General features: G+C 36.0%; 1 pseudogene; it reads right to left on the reverse strand.

Moving 5' to 3' along the window:
* Nucleotides 1-2309: 2309 nt before the first annotated feature.
* Nucleotides 2310-12264, reverse strand: LOC115420787 (malonyl-CoA decarboxylase, mitochondrial-like; annotated as a pseudogene).
* Between the last annotated feature and the right edge of the window lie 285 nt (nucleotides 12265-12549).

Consider the following 12549-nt stretch of genomic DNA (forward strand, 5'->3'; position numbering starts at 1 on the left):
CCCCGCACTACACAACAGCAAGGAAAGAAATCAAGCAAGTAGAGGTCAGTCTCAGAGGGATATGCAGTTTAAAGGTCTTTGTGTTGTTTTTTCCCACAGCAATAATCCATTTGTCTGTGGAGAGCAGGAACAAAATAGTAAATCCAGGATGTTTAACTATCCTTGAAGATGTTGTAAAGTGAGACAAACTATTAAAGCAGCCTGTAGCTACAACAACCTCTAACCCAGGGGTGTCAAACTCATTTTGGTTCAGGGGCCATATTTAGCCCAATTTGATCTCAAGCGGGCCAGACCAGTAAAAATAACTTAATAACCCATAAATAATGACAAATCCAAGTTTTTCTTTTTGTTTTAGTACAAAAAAACCAATTAAATTATGAAAATATTTACATTTTACAAAAAAGATGTGAATAATCTGAAAAAACAGAAATTTCATTTGAAAAATCAGTGCAATTATAAAAATTTGCCTCGATTTCTTATTTATACATGTACATTACACACAATGTTACATAAACATTTGGTAACAGGCAGAATATTGTTAAAATTTTGGAGTTTGGAACTAAAATTTGAACAATTTCTACAATATTACATCTCTTATTATTAACACAACTACAGATCATAGTGGATCCATAAATGCACAAAACATTTAATAACAGGCAGAATATTGTTAAAATTGCACATTTCGGGTTGTTCATCTTTGTTTTCATTTATGTATTTATTTGCATTTTATTGTGAAAGAATAGTTGTGTAAATGTAAATATTTTCACAGTGTAATGTTATTTTTTTCACAATGTTTCGGCCAAACGGGGCTGCCTGGTATTCGAAGCCTCAGTCATGCTCCTCTGTGTTTTCATCTGTTACGTACTCAAGATCCAACAAATTGACCATCGCATTTGTTACCAACTCTTTTAAAGGTGGGGTGCGTTTTCCTAGAGCATTTTTTACTATATTGCTTAAAATCCCCTTTACACCCCAATTACAACCAATTAATTAAATGCTCTAACACAAAAATAAAAGATTTAGTGACCTGTGGAACAGACAGGACTGAAAAAAATCCATCCAATCATTTTAACCGCCCAATCAAAATGATTGAACGGTGATATGTCTATCAAACTCAACTGCCATTTGTCCCTCCCCCTTCTGCGCGTACCCCTCTTCGTGCATGAATCGTGCGATCTCAAAGGCTTGGAGCACTTGTACAGGAAATGAAGCCAGAGCCAGAGCTTGGCTATATTAGTTATATTAGGATGGAAAGTTCACCGACAAACTGTTTTTCAGTCCTGTCCGTTCCACGGGTGACTAAATTTTTTTATTTTTGTGTTAGGGCATTAAATAAGTTTATACTTCTTCCTACTCCTTTTCGACCATGCAAAATTCAGACTTGTATGTGCTTGAAGATAGATTCTGTCCATTTAACTGTTTTATTTTGTTTTGTTTTATTTTGTTTCTTTGCATGTTCAAAATAAATAAATAAATAAAATTAAATCAAATCAAACAGAAATGACTAGGAAATGTCACATTAGCCAGATAGTTATGAATTGGGGCCGCTGTAGCAGCTGGAGCTGGGGCGGCCGGCGTCAGGCGAATTGTTGCTGTGCAGCGCTCGTGAACCCCCGAGAAAAAGCATTGTGCGTGCCAGTACTCTGGAGGCGTGGCTTTGGGGGGGATGTCTGAAGAAAGGGGTTTGGACTTTTGAAGTATTTTCAAAATGTCGCTTGCTTGAACCATTTTTTCTAAGATCTCATACCCCACCTTTAACCCTTTCATGCACGAATTATGAGAATCTTAATCAAAATTTTTTCCAGAGTGTTTTTATTCCTCTTTAGGCATGAAAAAAACAATACGATTGAAAATTTTCTTCTGAAAATAAATAAATTAAAAATAAAAAAAAAATAAAAAATGTTAAAAAAAAATAATAATGAAAAAAAAAAAAAAAAAATTCTTATGAACCTATTTTTCATGAAGTTCCAAAAATGTCCACACAGCTTGACACCACACATTTAATTTTTGACACACAGAAACATGTATTTTCTGATAAATTGTGTGAAAACTATGGGGAGGGCTTGTGATTCTGGGGGTTTATGCTCAGGAGAGATCTACATAATGTTACTAATTCATGTCAGAAAAGATATGTAGTGTCTTAAAACTTTAATAAAGATGTGTGTAAAAAAAAAAAAAAAAAAAAAAAAAAAAAAAAAACAATGAAAAGAACAACAAACTCCATGAATATACAAGAGAACAGCCGCAGAATAGCTGTCCACTGTAGTGACCAGTATACATGAAAGGGTTAAGAATCAATTTGGATCAATTAAATCAATTCATTATTGCAGCACTACACCCCCATTCTAACCTGTATGTTATCAGAGATGTTTTCGGTGAGGGCGACGTGGAGGACAACCAGCGGTTCCCCCGGCATGGCAGCGTGAGTGAAGGCGTAACAGCGGCGATACGGCCCCACTCTGCGCTTAAGGTCAGTCCAGTTCCTTATAGGGTGCACCGCCTCATACCTGGCAGAAGAATGATGGTTAGTCTTTTATTTTCAAGAATCTAATGCTGCTGTTGCCCGTGGCTTCAATGAAAAGGGTACGCGATGAAAAGAGAAACACACAAAGAGAACGTGACCCTTACTGGCTTATCTTTTGCAGAGTCTCGCAGGGGGACTGCCAGGTGATCCTCTCCAGTCTTAACAGACCTACTGAGAACCATTCAGACAACAAGCTCTTTAGCGTGCCATTGAGATCCTGGGGAAGACGAAAGAAAAGAGTGAGAGGTTAGAATTAACGTCCTCAAGCATCAAAGGGATAATCACAAATTTTCAGTGCAATCTTTCCCTTGGAGAGCATTGCTTAGCTCAGCGGGCTGTAGGCTGGAAATGGAGACCGGTCTGTTTGGACGTACGGTACATTTAATCTCAAACAACATCTGAAACACTGGTACCGACGTCAACAACACATCACAACATCAGATCAGAAAACACTGGGACAATAGCAAAAATGATCATAAAAGGAATGATTAGACTATGGCATGTATTTCAAACACATAGTAACAATATATTTAACTAAATAGAATAGAATAGAATAGAATAGAATAGAATAGAATAGAATAGAATAGAATAGAATAGAATAGATCTTTATTGTCACTGTCACAGGAACAATGTCAATTTGTTTCGCAGTTAAAACAATTAGTGCAAAAAGGGCTATATAAAAAATATCATACAAGTCCTGAAAAATATAAACACTGAACGAAAGCTACGACATAAAAATTAAATATGCATATGCTACTAAAGTACAAATCTACAAATTTATACAAAAAGCTAACTCTATGCTACAGATGAGAAATATGTTCAACAAATAAGGATATACACAGGCAATATAGGATACATACAAGGTAAGATTCTGAAAAAAAAACACACAAAAAAAAGGTGCATTGGTTGTGAATATTGCACTGAGGTAGGGCAAATATTGCACTGTCTATTAGACTGGGGGTGATGTTTGTTCAGTCAGTTGTGTGTGTGTGTGTGTGTGTGTGTGGGGGGGGGGGGGGCACATTTAACCATTTGTGGGTAAAAAACTGTGCTTGAGTCAGTTTGTTCTTTGTTCTAATAAAGTAAAAACTTGAAATAATATCGAATGTGATGGGCTGAAGAACCCCAATCACTAATAAATACACCGTAAAAGTGAATATGTAAAATGTGTAAACACTCAAAATGCTCTGCAGAAAAACACCTCTGGCAAATTATTACATTTTTTATCATTTCAGTATCATTTTCGTTAGTTAAAATTTGATGGTCAGCAGTCAACTAACTCCCAGCTTATTTACAAAGCTTGATACCATCTGAAACATAATATATGTTTCAACACACAATATAATGTTCTAAGTAAAATTTTAACTTGGCTGGTTAACCGAAAACCCACAATTTAAATTCCGTAGAATGGCTCGTACAGATCCATTTAGAGGTGCCAAAGAGTTCCTTGTATGAGGAGCTATTTGGCACCTTTGCAAAACAGAGCTTCCATGTAGAACCTTGGACAAGTGGTGCTATTTACAACCATTAGAAGTGCAGTGTGATGCAACAATTAAGGTCAAATATTAATAAACAACTGATGGTAAATGATAAGTGAAAAATTGATAATGATGTAGCTACAGTTCCTCAGGCAGGTTATTCTGCAGCTGAGGAGCCTCAACAAATAACACTTTGTCCACTTTAGTTTTTAAGTGAGTAAGTCCTGCCCGAGGATTTCAACCTGCACAAGGTACAGCAGTTCCAATATACAGTCATGGAAAAATTATTACACCATCAAAAGTCATCAAAAACAATGGTTATGTAATCAAGTACTAACTCCTGTGTGTATCATGTGACTAAAACAGACAGAAAAGAAAACATGGAATGCCTAAAAGCACTGTTTTTGGCAGTACAATGCCATAGATATTGATGTAAGAAGTGAAGTGATTTTGGTTATTATCAAGAAAACATGGAAAATTAATAGATATCAGCTCTTAACCCTGTAAAGCCTGAACCATTAAATCACTGATAGAAAATTCCATTTCTTTGAAACTGGAGCCTTTATTGGTCCTTCTGAACAACCCAATTTTTTTTTTTTTTTTTCAAATATCAATTTCCATGTATGAGTTTCAATTTAGTATCATATTTGATACATTGGGTCTCAATGCTCAATAGTATTATTTTTGAACAAACAAAAACATAATATAACACAAACATGTCCTTTTCAAAATTGGCAAAGTTCTGCCTCCTTGTTGAGCCACATTATGTAATAAATTCCCATTATGTAATAAAAGTTCAAAATGTAATAAGAATGTCACGTCATCTTGTAATAAAGCCGCATTATGTAATAAACTGATGCATTTTGTAATAAACTACGTCAACGCATTATATAGTAAATTTTTCACATTATGTAGTAAGTTATTACAATTTGAGAATTTATTACAAAATGCACTTGACACATTTTTATTTTAAAAAAAGTAATAACATGGTTCATTAGTAATAACAATCCAAATTAATATAATTTCAGAGCAATTTAGAAGAAATTAGTCACAGGAGCTACAGGTAATGTAATCAGAACTTTAACCACACAGTTTAAAGAATATTTAGTACATTACATTTTCCTGAAAATAAAAACGTGTCAAGTGCATTTTGTAATAAATTTCTCAAATTGTAATAACTTACTACATAATGCGAAAAAATTTACTTCATAATGCATTGAGGTAGTTTATTACAAAATGCGTCAGTTTATTACATAATGCGGCTTTATTACAAGATGATGTGACATTCTTATTACATTTTGAACTTTTATTACATAATGGGAATTTATTACATAATACGGCTCAACACTCCTTCCTCATTAATGACAGTCTTGTAGTGTCACTGGAAAGGCCTCTGGTGAACGAATCCCTCCCCCTGGTGGATTATCTGTGTATTGCATGTATCTAATTGTATACATTAGGTTTTTAAAGAAAAACATATCACACTGATCATGTAGAGGGCTTCAAAACTCATTTATCAAATATGATACATTTGGCATAATAGGGTTAAATTAAACTCTTATGAGCTATTTTTGTTATTATATTTGTCCAAACAAATGTACCTTTGGTTGTACCAGGCATTAAAATGAACGAGAAATTGAAGAAAACAAGGGTGGTCTACTAATTTTTTCCGCGACTGTATATTTAGAGGCCAGTCTATGAAGGACTTTAATTGGATAAATAAATAAAATTCTCATATTTGTGCTTTTTCCATCTCATCTTTGTCTGATTTGGAGTTGCAAGTGCCTATTGTGAGGAAAGTCTGTAGAGAAAGTCTCCACTATACCCCGTTAAATGAACACTAAATAAACAGTGGCAAAGTAATTCCAAATATCTGACATTTCATCAAACAGCTTAAAGGTATTAGCCACAAATTTCTGCTATTATACGATGATTAAAAGCGCCGTTTTCACAATCTTATGAGCTCTTTTTATTGAGAGAACTCACATTCTTACTGCCCGACAGCCGAATTGCTTACACTGGTCTGCAGGCCGGGAACAATTCCACACCATATCGTACACTGTGTGGGATGTATATGGTCCCCTGGGTGTCTGTATGCTGTTTGAATGTTTTCACATTATGAGGAGTGATTTGTTTGAGCTCTCTATGGCTGTAGAGGAAGGCACTTCAATAAACAACTTGCCATTTCAAAGCAGGCCAGTCCTCCTGCAAAGGTCAACCTTCATTTAAAGCAAATCTCTTGCAAACACACAAACAAACGTACGCTAGGAACACACACAAACATACTGACACGTATAAATGCACCCTATATTGACAGCTCCATAGGATGACTTCACTTTGGGTTTACTTTAATACCATCTTGCCAGTCATAGTAATAATAGCTAACCGCAAACAAGCTCAAGCACGGTTTAGCTGTAAAAGCCACAAGCTAAATTTCTGCACAAGAATCTAAATAAGTGATGAAATATGAAAATTTTCACCACATATAGGCATCGATTATAAATATTCACCTTTTTTATGGTTCAGAAGGTTCAAGTCGAATCAAAAGTAACCCTAATAGAATCTTTAAAAGAGAAAGTTCAGGAAAAGTTTCCTCATGATCTGATATTAACTGTGTTCGTGTGTTCGACAACTTTAGCGCCCCCCCACCGGGTGAAATAATCTACGATATAGCCGATAATCCCAGCCTAGCATTTCTGGTGAAAATGCAGCGTATCAAAAGCCTGTGAGTGCAGCCTCTGCCTTGGGTAGACAATTCTCACCCACACAAAAGGAAGGCCAAGCAGATATGTGTACCCCTTTGACCTCGCAGGAGATGAAGTCTTTTGAAATGGAAGGGCCTAGAATTCAAAGCCTCTGGTTACAGAGAGAGAGAGACAGGAATAGAGGAAGGAAAAAAAAAGAAAAAGAATCATGCCATACTGCAAAAAAAAAAAAAAAAAAAAACACACATACGGTTTTTACACTGGAGCTGGAAGAAAACTGATATACATGAATTTCCACAACCCAGATATAGTATAATCAGTAATAGCAATAGCAGAAAGTGTGCCGGTACCTTTACCCTAGTAGGCTGCATGCCACATGTCATAAAAAAAGATACCCTCACTCATACTTTGTACTGCCCGAAAGGTGTCAGACTTGTCTTTACATCTTTTATCCTCTCCGTTTGTGAACGAAAACGAAAGTCCTGGAGGTTGAAAGAGGGTGGAGGAACATCAAAAATCAATTACTCAACAAAGAGAGACTAATCTAGCTCAGAATTCAAAGAGATCCTGGCAAGAACCGCAGTAATTGCAGCCTTGCGGATTACAAACTTTCACTGCTTTAGCGAGCTTCGAAACTCGTATCATTTTTTTTTCTCCTTGTTTGTTGGAGCTTCTTTGATTATCTGCACAGTTTTTGATTGCGAGTTTTTTCTCTCCCATGCCACTGTCAATACGAGTACTAAAAAGCCTCATTTTTACCGTGACCTTTTCTCATTTTTATCCCAATCAATTCCAACAACAAGCAAAGATTGCTGCGTACCAAGACAGAGGTAGAGTATTGGGTACAAGTGAGTACTCTGTAGGTAGCTCAGACCTTTTTAGGGCTACAAAAGCTCTCCGTGGGCCTGGGTTATTGAGATTAAATGCATTTGTATCATGTCTCAGCAGGAATGAAATGGATATTGAGCAAAGGAATAGAGCCTGGAGTTCCTCTGGTAATTGCAGATTCGAAAATCATTCTAGTCCTGTAACACCTAATAATGCGACGTCAAAAGGTACACACTGCAGGGTTTCAGCACCATTGCAAAAACAAAACCGAGTGTATACAAATATGCCATAAAAATGTCTGACAGAGTCTTCCACTCTAGTCTATCCAATCCATGATCCTCATGATCTAAAGCAGAGCCATTTTAAGATAATTGGGCTGTTTTTGTCCCGATTTTCCCCTTTCCCAACCAAGGATGGCAAACACCAGATTATTTTATCTCTTATAAGATTATCCAATAAGATTATCCCGTGGTCTGAGGTGTGTCAAGAGTGAATTTGTCCCAATAATAGACTCTGAAATGGTCTGAGACTGACAATCGTAAATATTAACCCTAAAGACCCAAACATCCATCACTAACCAAAACTATCTACTGATCTATAAACTGTTTAATCCATCTGTTGATTCACTAATCCTATCAATACATGGAAATAATTGGTGTAAAATGTAGTTTGTCATCTTTTCATGGTCAAAATTGCCGATAAATTTGGGACTGTTGTTTTTAATAAGTATGGAAAGGTGCAAAGGGGTAGGATTAGATAAGTTTATACTTCTTCCTACTCCTTTTCGCTCATGTAAATTTTGGAACTTAAGACATTGCAGTTTTAAGTTACGGTTTTGTTTTGTTCTCATTCTCTTGATTATAATTTATTTGCATTTCTGTTCTTAAACTGTCATTTATGTGATCAAAATAAAGATATCAATCAATCAATCAATCAATCGATCAATCAGATATGACCCATTTGGACGTTCGGAGGCTCCGTAGTGAACGTATAAACACCGTCATCTTCTACAACATTGATTCACCAGTAAAACCCATGGAGTTGGATCAATGACAGTGGATGGACATGCTTGTTTTATGTTCAGTTAATGATAGATTTTACTGAAAAAGTCACTTTTTCTGCAGTTTTCTGTTTTTGATATAAATACCCCAACTTTAATCTGAGCTTTTATGAACATCTTCATGATGAGTAAATTAAATATAGGAAAATACCTGATTTTTACTGATAAATACAAAGTACAGAAGAGAATATTCTAATAAATGGTGATAAATCACTTAAGAAAGGTCAGGTAAAGAGAAAATTTATTTGGGAAGTGATTCAAATGTAGCGCTGGGCCTTTATGGGTTAAACTTGTTCAATAATTACGACCTAAAATCTTCATTTGTGTGGGGAAAGCTGATGACTCCCAAGTCATGACTCTGTGAATTGTGAGGTGGAATGGAATGTAGCCAATCAAGAAGCGAGCTAACTGAGGAACAAGGAAGTAAATAAAAAAAGCATGACTAGCCTTAAATATAAAGTTTGGTGGGCCTCAGAAATTTGGGATTTTTCTGTCAAAAATAGTCCCAAGAACACCATCATTCCCTCCTCTCGTAGGTCCTTTCCATGTTGTCGTGTTTTCTGGTTGTTGCTATGTTTCTACTTCTTGGTTTTTGTTAGATCATGTTTGATCACACGAGACTGGCTGGCTTGTCTGTCTTGGAGGACTAGATTCTAGATCGGTGGTGGGACAGAATTGTTATGTGTGTGGTGCGCTGTGCTGATATTATCGAAGCACACCCCACAGTACGATCAAAACTGTTCAATGCCTGATTTTTTATCTTCATGTGTGGGGTCTGGAACAGATAAAACGTCTCTTCAGATTTAGAAAATCCTCATGTGTGTACCCCGCTTCAGTTTGACTCTCTGAGCTTGTAGTGTCACATATATTGTACATTCCTCCAAGATAATTAACAAATCAGCTCCATGCATTTAATCTAGTTTGTTTAAGAAGCAATGCAGCAGTATCATGTCAGTAGAATGAATGCTGTTTTGAGAAAAAGCCAACACAAAGAACGAAAAAAGCTGAAATTGCAAATACATGTTGTGATTTGCATTTTCCTATTAAGGAGTCAAATTGGTTGGAATGCACTGTGATTGCACAGTCAAACAAGTTAAAATGAAATTAGCATATTATTATTATTGTGCGGACAACCATCTCATGTGATTGTCACTTCTGAAACCTGCTCATATTGTAAACAACGTTCATGTAATGGTACTGCTTGCAGTTTTGCACAAACAAAAGGATTTATATCTGAATACACTTCACATGCCTAAGAGTCTGTTTGCTTGACTGACAATCACAAATGTCAATGTTGCTGAAAACTCATGATCAGGCTTAATAATGCAGCGATTTGAATAATATAAATCAGATGGCAATGTGAAATACCAACATCATACCCTCATACAAACTGGGAACACTGAACCAAATCACCAAGAACTACTCTGTGAAAAAATCTTGCTCTAATTCCAAAGCGTGCACAGAAACTGCTACACTCTACTGAACTGAAAATTGTAATTTATTTGACTCTACGTGAATGACTAAACAATGGGGTAAATGAGACTGAAAAGGGAGAATTAAATATAGCACTCAAAAAGCATCAAAGCTGTAGCTATGGATGAAAATGCTTACTTTTTTCTCCTCATATTTGTATTTTCCCCCTTATTTTTATTACAGTATGGCTTGCATTCCAAATATTCATTGCATGCCTTATTTATATGCAGTTTTACTGAGTCTATTTTAACATTAGAGCTCTCCAACAATAGTGCAAGGTGCAAACTAACACAGGGAAATAGGGATGTAACGATATGAAAATTTCAAATCACGGTTACTGTGACCAAAATGATCACGGTTATCATTATTATCGCGGTATTATTGAAATTGTGCTCAAAATGTTCAAAAAGTACTAATACACACACTGAAATAATTTAACCACGTTGTATTTTAAAAAAAAAACAAAAAAACGAATAAAATAATTGGCACAATGTACCTTCTGTTGGCAGAAACATTCAAATATTAACCCTTAGTGGTCTGAGCCTATTTTGCCTGTTTTTCAGTACGTTTGATTTTGCCTTTATATACTATATAAACAAATGTTTACTATACCCATGTTTGGGATCTTTTTTTTCAGCACAACTGCATTTATATCATTTGCCTCTTATTTTTTTTCACTTTAACCTACTATATCAACATAAAAGGCCAAAAAACACACCAAAAAAAAAAAAAAGAAAAAAGAAAAAAATGTATATTTATATTTTTGCATAAATAACACAAAGATGTTTAACGAACCTTTTCAAAGACTTTAACAGTGAATATTGGTTCCAAATATTAGGTATATAAAATCAAAACTGTAATAAGTTAAAATTATACTCAAATATTTCACATAAATGCAGATCTTTTCATAGGGTTTTTTTCCCCTAAAAGTGCGGTAATCAAACATGGTTATCATGATAATTAGAATTTAAATGGTAATACTAACCGTCTGCAATTTTACTGTGCTTTATTGTTATACCGGTAATCGTTACATCCCTACAGGGAAGGTAAAATTAAGGACATCTATTCCATATAGACCTGAATTTTTTTTTTTTTAAAGATACGTGTCTGACCTAATGGAAAACATTCCTGTGTGTCAAGGAAAGGCGATCACCTCTAAAAATAATTTACCCATGTTACTGTGCTGTAAAGTGGGGAAAAGTTCAATGCCACCCAAGCTGTGATGACACGTGACTCAAGTGACGGGGTTACCCAAGGGGTTCAGATTCAGCCCCTCTGTTTGGGTTACTTATTGCACCACCTTCATTCACTTTGTTGTTAAACCTGGTAAAAGATATTACAACTATAATGTGCATATAAATGAGTTAAAGTGGAAAAAAAGTTTAATTCTCAGACAAAAGTGACGGTTGCCCAAACGCGAATGACACATTTTTGACTCATATGAGCACCCGTAGAAAATATAAACAAATGCATTTACCCTGACGTGCGGGTTCTCGCTAGCTTTGGATGAAATTATTTCAAGCACATCGGTTCGGAGATCCACCAGAAACTTCACTCCACCCTCGACTCTGCTTATGTGACTCAGTAACTGTTTGTACCGAGGGGTTAAGCAATACCGAAGTCTGTCTTCAACTTGTAAAATGGTCGCTAAGTCTCGTAACTGAGCGTCCAGAAGCTTCCCTGCTAGCTCTGACACACTCTTATGATCCACGCCGAAGTCCTGGGACAGCTTCGTCAGTAAACTCAGTCTGTCTTCTTTATCCAGACTCCTGTAGAAGTGCATAAACTCCAAACTGTTCGTTCAGGGGAGGGGGGGCTTTATCTCTCGTTTCGTATGTGGGTAAAGGTGCAACAACCCTCGCCAGGATCTCCTCCATCCCCTTGACACCGCTCCGAACCGGGGCAGAGTACCAGCGCCGGGCCTCCAGTGACGCTGTCAGGACAGCCCGGTGTCTCCAGCACCTTACACTGCTTCGAAAAGCCAAGATACCGAGCTGGGATATCATCGCCGAGGAGGAACACAGCTGTCGTTTCACTAGTGAATACACAGAAGGGAATAACTTCCGGGTGTCTTAAAGAGACAGTGCACTCAACCTGACAAATACAGCGCCATCAGAGAAACTAATATTTTTTACAGGATGTAACTAACCCTAATAACAATGTAATATCTACATTTTAAACTCTGTAGATATAAAGGTTATAATAGTTTTGGATTTTTCATTATAGTTTAGTTTTATTTAGTTTTGACCTTTTTTCCCTCTAATTCTGTTAATTTTAATTCGTTTTTAGAGCAGGTTTGCTAGTTTTTATTTTTTTTTTTTTTCCTAATGCTTAGTTTTATGTTTATGTTTATGTTTATGTTTATGTTTATGCATTTGGCAGATGCTTTTCTCCTAAGCGACTTACAGGGGAAAACCAATCAAATCACTCAATCAATCAAATTTTATTTATATAGCGCCAAATCACAACAAAAAAGTTATC

Source organism: Sphaeramia orbicularis, chromosome 6 (genome assembly GCF_902148855.1).
Source record: "Sphaeramia orbicularis chromosome 6, fSphaOr1.1, whole genome shotgun sequence".
In the NCBI taxonomy this organism is placed as follows: Eukaryota; Metazoa; Chordata; class Actinopteri; order Kurtiformes; family Apogonidae; genus Sphaeramia; species Sphaeramia orbicularis.